The sequence below is a fragment of the Symphodus melops genome (genome assembly GCF_947650265.1).
Source record: "Symphodus melops genome assembly, chromosome: 2".
NCBI lineage: Eukaryota > Metazoa > Chordata > Actinopteri > Labriformes > Labridae > Symphodus > Symphodus melops.
The window spans coordinates 26872088-26885963 of NC_136692.1; the positions used below are offsets into that span (position 1 = coordinate 26872088).

At 41.6% G+C, this 13876-nt stretch overlaps 1 protein-coding gene across 4 annotated transcripts in view; it reads left to right on the forward strand.

Annotated features, from left to right (window-relative positions):
• Nucleotides 1-6782: 6782 nt before the first annotated feature.
• Nucleotides 6783-13876, forward strand: part of gcgrb (glucagon receptor b) — a 55285-nt gene continuing 48191 nt past the window's right edge. For 2 of the 4 annotated variants that reach the window (XM_079335295.1, XM_079335298.1), the window contains exon 1: nucleotides 6783-7102. The gene's annotated coding sequence lies outside the window, so the exon portion shown is untranslated. The remainder of the gene's footprint in view (nucleotides 7103-13876) is intronic. The other 2 variants (XM_079335297.1, XM_079335296.1) reach the window with 2 other exon arrangements.

Consider the following 13876-nt stretch of genomic DNA (forward strand, 5'->3'; position numbering starts at 1 on the left):
CTTCTTCTTTCAAACAACCTTCATCAATCTTTGATCCGAGCTTTAATCCAATCCGAATTCTGTTAAAGAAACTGGACCCAGGATATTTGACCAAAATAATTCACCTGTCGATCTACTTGTCAGCTCAGACCTTAAATGGGTTTTTTGTTCGTCTGTTTCTTTGTAGTTTATTGTTCCGGGTTATTGTGTTGTCAGTCCTGCATGCTTTTATTTCATATATCTTGTGACGTTCATGTAAAGCACTTTGTGACTTTTGTCTGTGAAAAGCGCTATATAAAGAAAAACGGATTTACACCTTTTAAGGTGTGCATCCGGAGATGTGCACGTGCATATGGTTATGACGTCGTCTCAGTATGAAGAGCCACTCACACCCTACTTAGGGAGTGTGAGGAGATGCAGGGCAACATACACGCCAGCTGGAAAAGACAAGCACGGCTCATTTGCATAATTGCATACACGCATATGATGATCCTCATTCATGTTTAGTTTCACATTCAAGGCAAACAGAATCTTCTGGAACTGTGTTCATTGCTGCTTGTTGATAGCTTGGACAATAGTTCAAAAACACAATTTCATGCCAGGGAGCGGATTTTCAAGCTTTGCTTCGGATTATTTATTTTTACTGTTCCTCCTGAATTGATATTGGCAAATCAGAGCATCATTTGAATCTAGCTTTGAGTCCTGTTTTTTGTGCTGTTTGTTAAATTACCCACTCCTTCCCTTTACAACAAACCTTTTTTGTGTGAGTGGTCGTGGTCAACACTTCTTTTTGTTAGTTTTGTTCCTTGTTTTGTTTCTTAGTTTAAATCCTTGTGTCGTAGGTTTCCTCTTCGTATTTCCTGAGTTATTTTGTGACTTCTTCTCTTTGTCTCTCTCTGTGTTCTCGTGTGTTTTCTTACATCCTTGACTTTTCTGTGTTTCATGATATAGATCCCCATCATTGTCTTTACTCCTGCCTCTGTCTTTCCCTCCTGTCTTGATTGTCCTCACATGTGTTGTGTCCTCAGTTATAATTTGGCCATAACGCTTTGAAGAAAATCTGCAGACTTTGAAATCAGTGTTTTTCATCCCTCCTTTGAGTTGTGCACTTATTTTTCCCCTTTCACCTGAAGCGTGTGATTATGTGAAGTGCATTATTCACTTTTAATGTATCCATTTATTTGTATTACCTGGACTGACTCCAATCCTGTGTAGCTGCACTACACTAAACTGCTCAAAACAACATTCAAGGAACACTGAATCATCACAGAATCACTTCAGGGATATCAGTCAGTCCATTTAGGAAGCCCGTGGTGATTATGAATCAGTCTCCTCTGTTTTGATAGAAATGAAATTGAACATAGGTGCAATGAAGAGGCAAAAGCAAGACACCCTTAAAAAGGGAGAGATGTGGGTTTGGTGGCCACAAACAGTTTCTCTCACATCATTCTTCTCACGTTTTTTTGTTCTGCTCGTGATCATTTCGCTGGAAGCACGAGATAGTGACCGCTAACCAATCAGGTAGCACAGGTAGACCAGCTCATCCAGGATGACACATCCATATGTGTGGTCACAAGAAGCGACAAACATGAAACCATCTTCAATGGTTCAGACTAAAAATATGCACAGTACCCAAGGTTAGCTCTAGTGAATAAAGGAAAGACCCCCACCGTTCTCTTTCCCTCCTGTTCCTGACTCATCATTTTTCCTCATAGAGCCAAAAGAAGAAAGCACATCTGTTCGGTTCTGCTCTTATTGACACATCATGTAGCATGTTGTCAGTTAAAAGGTAAAAAGGACTTGATGCTAAAGTCACTGACAGATTATTCTTGGAATACTAAACGAACAGAGAAGTAGAAAAAGGTTTTGCATGTGTTTGTAGTGTCATCTCGTCTGAGAGAAGACATAAAAACTGGTTCAACACTTAGTTAGTTAGTTAGTTACTTTATTGTCCCCGCGGGGAAATTCATTTTCACAGCTGTACAGGCAGGGACACGCCATACTCACACATATAACACACATATAACACAAAAAAGTACAAATATCTATTTCCGTTCATGATTACATATTGTTCAGGGTGTTGATGGCTGTGGGGATTAGACTGTTTTTAAATCGTACTCTGTTGTATCTGACGGATCTGTATCGACGACCAGAGGGTAACAGGGAGAAGCAATGGTGGAGTGGGTGGGTGTGGTCCTGTGTTATTACCTGTGTGATGCGTGTAATGGCCTTAGTGTTTAGCTGTGTGAGGTTGGGAGTGGGGAGACCAATGATTTTAGCTGCTATGGAACATGTTCCATTTTTTGACTGTGAGCATTGTCATGAAACAGGGAGAACAGTATAGGAGGATTGGTTGGATGATACTTTTTCTACAACATTAACAGAAGGTGTGGGGAAACTTGAAGTCCTTTGAGTTTACGGATAACTGAGAGTCTTTGGTTGAATCTTTTGTGAATGTCCATTGTGTGTGGGTCGAAGCTAAGTTTATTGTCCAGTGTGATTCCCAGGTTTTTGAAATGCTCAACTATGTCAATTGTGGTATTGTCAATGATGGTGGGATGAGGAGTTGCGGTACCGAAAGTCATTTCTTGGGTTTTCTTGAGGTTGAGTTGAAGGTGGTTATGTTGACACCACTTGGTGAAGTGTTCTATTGAGTTCTGATGATCTTCTGCAATGGTGCACTAGTGCAGGCACCGGGGAAATCTTTCTTCATTTATTTAAATCCAAATTATTCCACTTGTAGTGATGAGGTAGTGAGCTTAAAGGAAAACAATAAAGACTAATCAGAGCCACACCATGGATCAAAACTCAATAATGTACCTCTAGTCAACACTATAGAGTAGTCAGCAGCATGTCCAGCAGCTCCAGCTCAGCAAACAAAAGGCCTGCTGCTGGCTTCTTAATTACGCTCAGGTGAAGGCCTTAAAGGGTTTCAGTATCTTCAACAGCAGCCCTCAAATGTAGAGGGGCGGCTCCTGGAGAGGAGGGGCTACAGGGGGAAATTATTTTCCTGTGTAATAAGCCAAAGTGATACAGAGAATGTGCTGTGTCCAGAAGTTAACCTTTCTGTCATTTGAAGGTGTCACTGTGAGCACAGCAGCAGAAAACAGCTGTCACTGAAGCTGGGGTTTTTTTCACACTGCGAGCTGAAATCTGTTTTTATAATGACTGATAATGCCCCCCCCCCCCCCCCCCCCCCCCCCCCCCCCCCCCACACACACAGCACCAGATGGATCTACTGTTCTCTTTTAACCTAAACCTAAAAAAGCAGAAAACAGAATTTTCCCCAAAACTTCCCATGTTTAACCTGATGGTGGTGAACACAGATCATGTGTTGCATCATAGAACTGTGTGTTATGTTTCACACTCAAATGTGAAATTCTTCCAAAGCATCAGTCTAAAGACTAGTTCAAAATGATAACCATTGAACTTTCTCTTACATTAGGAGAGAGATGGAACATCTCGTCATATTAAGACACTTTTGTTTGTTTGGAAATATTAATTATTTAAAGAAACCACATGAGACCTGGCTTGTCTTGGAGGATCCTCAACAAATGTTGGAGCAGAACATCTGATAAATGTGCAGGTCGACGCTGACGTCTCTGCTGAACTAGCTCAGTCTTGGGTTGGGAACAGGAGGGGCAACAAGTTCCTAGATTGGACCTGGTCTGGTAGCTGGAGGAGGTGCCAGGTCAACAGCTTATTGTGTTATCATGACACCATGTTTGAAAGGCTGTCTTACAGTTATTAAGTATTTCCTGTTAGCCTTATGTAAGTCTATATCCAGTTTAACCACCCCTCTTTATTCATAGACAGTTTTTTTATTTTTATTTTTTGCATCAAACGAGACTTTAACTGGACATTAAGCTTAGACACTCACGACTTGGACTTGGACTTGGAGTCAGTGACTTGTTCCCTTGGTTCATACAACAGAATGGTGCTCTATGAACCCTGTACCCTCTCTTGAATCTTCTGTTTGTGTTACTCTGCTGGTTACTGTTTTCCTGACCCTGCTGACCTGTTGCTGACTGCAGCCCACACTCACCTGAGGGCAACCTTTCAGTGACCCCTGATCCTCCTAATACACCTCTGCACTTCTCCTCCTACACACACCTTGATGTCCTTGGTCCTCATGCAGCTCTTGAGCTTTCTCAAACGTAACGTTATATCTGAAATACGAGACTGCACAATGATCACTTCTTCCAAAAGTTACTTGGGCTGTGAGTCAGGAGCACCTCCCGAGATCAGTAAGTGTAAAGTTAACCATATTCAGGCGTGATCTCACCAGAAGTTGAAATAATCATTTTTCAAAATAAATTGCAGTAATGCTCCTTTACTTTAAAAAACGTAATAGAAGTCTTGTAGCCTTGTGGAGGAAGTCTGCTGGTCTTTACTTTTAGAGTCCTAGAATAATGATGCAGTGCAGAGTCTAAACACAGGATGAGACTCTGTTCTTGCTCGACTGGAGCCATTGTCTTATGCGGTTATCCTCGAAGAGCAACAGCATACATTTTTAGAGCTTCCAGTGTAAACGTTACAGGCTGTGGCAATTGTGAAGAATGTTTGGACCCAAGGCTAAAACCACAGGGTCCCCCCTCAAACCAGCATTCATCACCATTATCTTAAAATAGGTTATATATGTTTATCATCATGTCACATGGCTCCGCTAGCTAAGTTAACAGAAATAATATAAGGGGTCTCTCCCCCATAATCAAAACTAGTCTAGCAGCACTAACTCATCATATTCAGTCTTCATTGTCTACTTTCTATTTGTCTCCATCTTTAGTCATAACCAGATTCACTGACAAACTTCTGTTTTCACAGTAACAATGCATGCAGCATTGAGTGCTGTCAGGTGGGGCCCCCCTTAAGCCCCGTGTCCACCAAGCGGTTCAGTTTGGTTCTTCTTGGTACGTCACACATTTTGTGGCGTTTCCATCGACTAAAGCCGGGAAAGATTCCCAAATTTCCGACTTTTTGGAACCCTTCTGTTGGGGTGCCGAGAATATCGATCTGACCCTAAAAGGTGGAGCGAAACACTGCAGTCCGTTGATTGGTCGAAAGAAATGTCACTTCCTGTGTGCCGTCGTGTTTAAATACATAGTCAATTGTTTATCGTCTGTATTTGTCCTCGCGGCACACAGCCTTCTCTGACACAAAGCTTGATTGTGTTTTTGTAATAAAGAGCCACATGTCAGTGACAGAGTAGATGAATTGCTGGATGTCTTCCATCAATGGTTTTGTTTGTGTCGCGTTTTTCTGCTTTGTTGAATTTATTAGCGGGGTAGCTGTTTGCTATTAGCTGCTATCATATTACAGTATTACGTAGCTGACGCGGCATCCGGCTTACATGCTGCCTACCATATATGGCACGGTTGGCTGTGGAAATGCAAATGAGATCAGGATTTACCAAACCAAACCGTACCAAACTGTACTGATCCATACAGAGCCTCTAATGTTGTTTAAAGTTTGTCTGCCCTCCTGGGCTCACTACTGGCCTGGGGCCCCCATGCATGCAGTTGCCAGCTCTGCCTGTTGACAAGCAGCACTTTGGTTATGGAGACCTCCAGGTAAGACTACTTTTACTCTGAAGTGCCATCACTTACAGCACAAATAACAACAAAAACGAAGAACGTGTCCAGAAACAAACTATATGAACAGAATATTAGCTGCACTCGATTGCAGATATCTAAATATTAATCAAAGCTTCAAACTGGGCCCTTCCTCATCGCCCCATGTGGCACACTCACTGCGTAAGTAGATTAGCCTACTGCTTGAAACTACACTCCTAGCTACTGCACACTAGCACAAGCTAACCATAGGTATTTGGCACAGGCCAACTCCACGTAAAGCCAACGCAAGGTTCAACCTATGGAAGCTTTATCTGCTTGTTCTTTCTCTATAATTTCTTCCTTGCTGCTACATCCACGTTCCACATCCGTCAGATTGGCCGGTTTGAACAGTATTTAATTGCTGTCATTGGCTGGAGGGAAACAAATCCACTCCCAGCTCGGGAACATCTTGTGACGACCAAAACAAAACAAAAGATAAAATCAAGATAGAGGACTCTCTGCTGACACAATCACCATCACACATGTTAAGAGATCCAAAAGTTATGACTGAGTTGTATTTTGTATAAGTCTGTATGTTATTAATAAAAACACTGATTCTACAATTCATTTAGCCCTGTGTCTTTAATCTTCCTCATTTGCTTTCAGGATTGGATGACAGCAAAATGCGTTCCACCTCTTCTGCTCTAAAGCCTCCTGTTTCACTTCATACAATGAGCACTGAAACACAGCGGATTACGCTTTGGGATCTAAAAATGGAAAACTGAATATATTTGATGGAATGCAGGTCCTGTAATAATGATAATAAAAGTGAGGTTAATTTGATTCACATGGCTCAAAATAACTTGAAGGCACAGCATATCGGCCGCTATGGTTTTTCACTTTATACAATAACAAAAGATGAAGTTGAGGCTTGCAGGAATTAACAGGACTTCTTTTTTCTCATTGTAAAAACATTTTACATAATTGTAGGCTATCCTTAAATTTCTATTTTTCATGCATTAATTTTTTGTGTATTTAAAAATGTTTATGCAACGGTTTTAAATATCTGGCAATATCTCTGTGTCTTATAAAAAAAATGAAATAATAAACAATATTTTTTGATTTTTCTTCCTCAGATAGAAAATGAAAATGTTCCCTTTGAGTTGTATTTTGAAACCTTTCACAGGAAGTCATCTTGTGTATCACGAGCAGCTTGACAGAAAATATAGAAAGACGCGCAGCTCAGTGGCAGCGGACCATTCAGCCTCACACGTCTCCTCATCTCACTGGAGTCCTCAGCGAGAGGAGGAAGAGTGAACTTTACACCAACTAACAAACAAAACAAAGGTCACACAGGTCAAACCCTAGTGTGAGAAGTTAGATGCATAGACGTACTTTATTTAATAGCGGGTATTTCTTCTGTATTGTTACTTTAAAGCGTTAAAGCTTCACCGTGTGTCCTCTTTATCTCACGGTCACGCGGACTGTACCTGTGTGACAGCTCGTGCTTGGAGATGAGCAGCGCGTGGTGTTGGGGTGCTCGGGGCTCGAGAGGAGGTGTGCACGCTCAGGTGAGATCTCAGTTTGTGTCTTTGTCCATCACTAACCTTTATACTGCTGTGAGGAAAGCAGCGGGGTTTTCGCAACTTTCTGTTCATGCAAGAAGTTTCCCGTTCTTGTTTCTGTAATCCGGATGGAGAATGAGCTCCGAGTTTTGAAGGTGTTTTACATACATTGATGTTGGCTTAAATTGTATTGACTTTGCAAAAGCCTCATGTTTTTTTCCTTCTCTTTTCAATTTCTGCTGTGCTTTTATGCAGACATTGTACATTGTTGATCAATCGCACTGTATGGTTTGTTTGTTTGTGTTTTTTAATCATTGCTTATTTGTTTGCAAGTAGATTTGTATTTATTTTTTAAGTTATTGAATCAGATAAATGTGGGTCCGAGTTGGGTCCAAGACACAATTTTTTTTATCACAGTGCACCGTGCTCTGATTTGTGACTTTCATCGTGATCCTTGAAGAGCGGACAGACAAAGTGTTGCTTGAGACAGCGGTTTTCACCTGGTGGGTTGTGTCAGTGCTATGGGTTCGAAATAACCTGGTGTCACGTGCACCATTTCGCTTTTAATAAATCTGATTTTGGTTGAAAATGTCAGAAATATTTTTCAGGGAGAAGTTGGTGGTTGGTTTTGATGCTCGATGATTCGAGAATCGTTTAAGAGACATAGGCTGAAAAGAGAGCCAATCAGGAAGAGCAGAGACAAGAGCTCATAATGTGTGCTGAGTTTGACACATACACTCTTTTCCCCAATAAATCTTGCAATGCCACACATCAGCACATGAATGCAGACATTTATTAATACAACACTGGTATATTAATGTGTCCAAATGAAAGGGCACAATGAAGCACAGATTGAGTGTAAAATGTGTTTTAAAACCTTTTTTGTGGATTTTACTGATTTAATCCCAATAACCTTGCTAAATCTTTCATTTGTGAATTCTATTACAATTTGTTCTTTTTATCGCATTAAAACCTTTCTGTCTTCTTTCCATTTTTTTTTTTTCAAATTTATCCTAATTTCATTACATTTCCGATCATGGCGCTTGTTAGAAAAATACCAAGGCTTTAAAGGTATGGTAGAATATTTTATATCAGAACTAAGTATTGGTTTGCCGTTTGGCTGCACAAACTGAGAGGCGTCCTAAACGGTCGTTGGTTGCCTTCAAACCGCCTCCCTCCTCTGGTCAAAACCAAAACAAACCATTCCAGAAACTTAGAAGAACACACTTAGACACCAGCAGATTTAATTCAGTAGCTGTATTTATGTTCCTTTAGGTACCAGCGTGTCGGCTAAGCAGGACAGTATTGGTGTCATTGACTATTTGCAGTTTAAACACAGACCCAGCTGCTTTGTGTATGCAGCTCCAAGTAATGACAACACCCATACTGGCCAGCTTGTGTTGCACCAAAGACGTAACGAATACACAGTTTTTCATGATAAATGTAATTACACCAGATAATAAAGAAAAGTAACAAAGTGTTGCGACAGTAATCGTGCGCATGCTAATAAACATGTTAAAACTCAATATGAACAGGTCAGTTATCACATGATAATCAAACATTCAATACACAATGTTTCTTCTGTGTCAAAAAAAGTGAAATGAAAGTAAACATTTCCTATTCTAATGAACAGACTCAACTGTTGTGCTTAATATTCTCGGGACGTTGTCGCACATGCTACAGAAAGCTGTACTGCCCAATATGTTCAGTGTGCACAGTCTGCAGATGGAAAAGCATCTCCAGGCTGCAGACATGGAGAACGTTCTCTGCTGTTTCTGTTTTTCTGCGTCCATCCAACATCTGCAGAGGAGAATGATTGCAGGCTCCTGCAGCTGTGTAGTTCTGCCTTCAGGGGCTGACTGTGGCCCTGCAGTCATCAGCAGTTAGTTTACAGTAGTCCACTGTGGCCACCATGGACATATTAATGTTCCTGATGGGATTAATTATGTGCATGTAAGGGTCGACTCTCAGATAGTGATCTAAATTTAAAAACAGTCTGGATACAAAAAAGACATTAAGCCTGATTTACCTAGAATGAATAGTGACCAGTAATAGCTCTAAAATCGTTCATCAATGCTTCCTCTTATCTGCTCCATCCTAATGTGTTCTTTACTAAGCATATTGCACTAATCATATTCAGGCACAAACGATCAAATTCGTCCTGCTCTGTGCAGTTTGCTCTGGTTTGGCATCTGAAAACAGGAGAAGATATCTGCACCTGTGCTCTGCAGAGAGCGGCACTCTCAGTGTTTCCTCATCAAGATGATGAACATGGAGGGGAAGGGAACGTTTTTCAAATGCCTGATGGATCAATGTAATGTGAGCTCTGTTTAAAACTTCAGCTTCCTTTCAACAGTGCAAGCATGTGTCAAGCTGGACAGATTTAAAATGGCCCTGGCAGGAAGTCAGGGTACCCGGTCTGTTTCAAAATAAAACACAGTATTTGCATCCAACGAACAACAAAGCATTGGAAAGACAAAACCTGCTGTTTGCATGTTTTCATCTTAATCTTCGGCTTGATCTGACTGTTCTGCTGTGATGTGTGCACAGCTGAAATGTGGGTACGTGGACATTGGCAGTAACGGCGCATGGCTTTAGTGCTGTTGTTTGGGAATTAGAGGATTTTTGCACAAGGCTTATTTGCATAGACGGGTCATTTTGTATGGAATTGTAATGATGTATTGGTTTATTGGTCGATAGACGTGATCCATGAATAGGAACAAATATTTTAATAAGTCTCCTTTTTGCATTGGGCCAAAACACACGCACGCGTCACTCGTGATCGGCCACATGGACGGTTGGACAGTAAGCCGATGTTGCCTCAGTAATGTCATTTACGTGTTTATGTTCATTAATGTGCACTGTCCCTTTTATAGAGAAACACTGAGGGGAAAGACAAAATGACCTGCCCGTCCCTGCCTTACCTGTAAGATCATAATCTGTATTACTTGACTTTTGGCGAGCTGGTCGAATTAAATAAACAAAAAGTACATTAGGTAAATAAAGAAAAGATTAGTCTCACCATCTGGCCCGGGCTGTCTGCATTCAGGTGCTGTGTTCAGTGTGGCTATTCAATGCATTCTTCACGGCACTCCGCGCCTCACTGACAGCTTTGTGCACAGAGAGGCTGACCTGGTCTCTCATGCAGGGCCATTTGAAAATTGTCTTCTGCTTTAAAAGTGGATGAAAGAGGATGATGGGATTGGCCTTTGCTGCAGTCTGTCCCTCTTTCCTGCATTCGTCCCTGATTTCAGATCCCTCTCTCAAGAAACTATCGTTGCTTGTGATGGCCAACAATTTCTACAAAGGAGAGCCCATCCTCTCTCTCAGTGCCGTCTCCTGCTGTCTTCTCTCAAAGGAAAGCATTCCAAGTTGTCCTGCCTAAGTGCTCCGTAGTTTCCCTCTGGAATCAGACTTTCTTTTGTATTGGTTTGATGGGCACACATTTGATTTTCCCGTGCAGGATCAGCCGCTCTTACAGCATAAAGGACAGGTATTGATTCTCAGTCGTTGGTCTTCAAACATGAACGCAGGTGAAGCAAGCTAATGCATTTTTTTCTATTATCTTCTTCCTCCTGACACAATCACCATTGTCAAACTCAAGGTCTTACCGGCATGCTGTTTTTTAATGAATCTAAACAGACCGGATACTTTACAGACGAGCGCGTTGAGGACACCAATAGCTATGATTCTCTGCCCCTTAGTCATTAATACAATGGATCCACCTTCCTTCCTAACAGTGTTTCTGCTCAATGAGAACCTTTTCTCAGGTGAGTATACACATACTGTATGCTGACATGCTGATATGGATGTGTCCATTGTTTCTTTCTAAGAGGAATTCAAAGAAGGAGCCTTAGAAAAGTTTGACCTGCTGCTAAATGCAACCTTGTACGTGTTCAGTCCGTCTCTGCTGCGCTGCATCTCAGCTCAGGCTGTCCGGACCCCCTCTGTGTCAGAGAAGCAAGGCTTCTGGTGACTGTGCTGGGGTCATCACTTTGCCACAGAGCAGATCGAGAGCCACAAGAAGCCAGACACCAAAGCAACATTAAAACATCGGCTTAGTTTTCAGAGCTAAGCACTCTGTTTTAACGGTTGGGAACAATGACCTTATGTGTGTCCGTTGTTGTGTTTGTGAAGTCTTTACCTGTTGAGGGACGATGGAGCACAGCGTCGTAGATTCCTCCACCAGGCGGCTCTCAATCAGTACTAGAATAACAAAAGATGATGTCGAGGCCAGCGGGGAATCATGGGAGTTCTCTCTTCAATTGCCCTCCCTGAACTCCGTGTTGAGCGTTCGTAAAGAGGAACGGGCGAAACCGACGTGATCTTATATACCAGTCTTTGAAGTAACATCCGTTGTTTCCATGGCAACAATAAATCAATCTCTAAATCATGGCGGCTCATCATGGCCGTTGCCTCGACAAGACACGTCCCATTACAACTATAAAATAACATTTTTCTCTGGCTTTGATGGAAATATTTGAGGTAATGTAAGTGCTGAAAAGAAAAATAGTTGTAACATGCGTGCGGTCAATGTTGATTTAATGTAGATATTTCACTGCCTGAAACTTCTACCAGAGTTGTAGGTGCCAAACAGTAAAGCAGTAGGATATTTTATGTTGAAAACACTTTAGCATGTGGATGTTAAAATCAGTGTGTCGAGGTAACCTTTGTCCCCCGGGGGCCCCAAATCCACACAAACCAAAAAAGCTTTAATTGAATGCAAACAGATATTTAAGATGGATATTTAGTCATTCTAGCAGCTCTTATTAAAGCTGAAGTCGAGCAGAGCAGTGAAATGCCAAACATGACAGCACAAGGACGTTGTGTCTCAAACAACGTGGACTTCACGCTGCTGTCATTTCTTGGACGTGGAGAAGGAGGCAATGAATGGAGTCAAGGACGATTAGGTGAAAGCAAATTGAAGCACGATGCGTGAGGAGATCAGACGAACACAACATGAAACGGTACCCTTCACACAATACAGCAGATTTACACTTTCAACTTTCTATCATGCTTGGAGCTTGGTTAGCTTAGTTCTATCCCTGTCTGCTCTCTCTCTCTCTCTTTCTCGACTATATGGATAAAAACGGTTGGTGAATTAATTGTTATTGTTTCAATAATTTCAAAAGCAGGTTGACAGGTTGCAGTGTTGTAGTACTCCAAATGAGTCTTGGTCTCAAAACTGTTCTTAAGACCTTGACCTTGATCTTTGTCTCGGTCTTGGACTAAACGGATTCAGGATTTTAAATCATCCTGCTCATTTAACACAACGTACCGTAGCGCTTCACAGGAAGTGGTTATTACATGTTGTAGAACCACAAAGTGAGTTCTGAGGATCACAAATATAAACAATCATTAATGTGGAGAAAAAGTTTGAGCTCATTGGAGAGGTCAGAGGGAAGATGTCAGCTGTGCTTTGAATGAATGAGTTGAGTTAGCTCAGCTGATGTGAGCAGGCAGGAGGATCCATCTCTGTAATATTCACAACAAGCGTCCGATTGGATTACTGACATCTTCATCACAAGCAGAGAATTTGATTTGGTCCCAGGGAGAAGAAGGGAGCTGGATAAACATTTGTTCACGCTAATAATAAACACATTAAAACAAGTGTCAGCCAGGAAATTGTCTCTTGCAGTGCTGCTGTTGTTAACCTGGAAAATGTAATTTCAGCTTAAATTGCCTCACCTGTGGACCGAAATAAATCAATAAACAGAAGAATCAGAGCAGCAGCACCAAGAGGCTTTTCTGCTCCATTCGATGAACTCCTGTCTCTCCTCGTGCAGCTTCAAGCGCACCGTCCAAGGGACTGTGTTCGGCCCACGTTTACAATCATTGACATCATGAGCTGAGCGGGAAGATCAATGTTACCTCACAGGACATTCAGCCCGCAGTATGAAGCACTTTTCACACATGTACATGTAAAGGAAGTTTCTGGATATCCTGCATCAGAACTCTTCCTGTCAGGATCGAGGGGGAAGGTGAGGTGAGTTTTTGACTTGATATCAGTACATGTTAATATTTACTGCATCAATTTGTAATGTCCCTGAATATATCAGCTCATCCTGAATACACCCAGACTTTTCACCAAGGGCCAATGGAACATTTACAGGAGTTTTGTGCTTGTTGTTTTCACATTGAAGTGAAGTACCAACAAACTGATTTTTAACTTCCCAAGGAAATCCAATCGAGCTTGACAAAAGCTACAAGTACCTGGGTTTCCTTCATGACTGTGAACTGTGTTTTATATCACCAATCTGCCTCCAAACTAAAAGTGAAGTTTGGATTTTATTTGAGAAATAAATCCTGCTTTTCACTCAGAGCGAGGAAACTTCTTGTTTCATCAAACTTTCTTCCTTTGTTGGATTATGTGCCGTATATGGGCGGCTCAGCCAAATGTTTACAGTCATTGGATACTGGGCATCACTGTGTGTTGAGATTTGTTACAGGCTGTAGATGCCTTACTCATCACTGTGACCTGTACACTCAATCTGATTGGCCATCCTTAAAGTTGCACATGTATTTCCTCTGAGTCTTATTTATGAAGCTCTTCTTGTTTTGCTGCCTTCTTGTTTATGTTCATACCTTCAAAGAACCAGAAGCCAAATTATAGGAGTGTTTTTTGTTGTGTGTTTGCTCGCTGGCTTTTTTCAGAGGAAACTTTCATATAAACGGTAGAAGTTTTTTGACTCATCTGTAAAGATGAGACTCCCCCTCTCCATCCAGCTCGGCTCCCACACGTTGACTGACCTGAGCTCCATCAGGCTGTCAGCACACGGT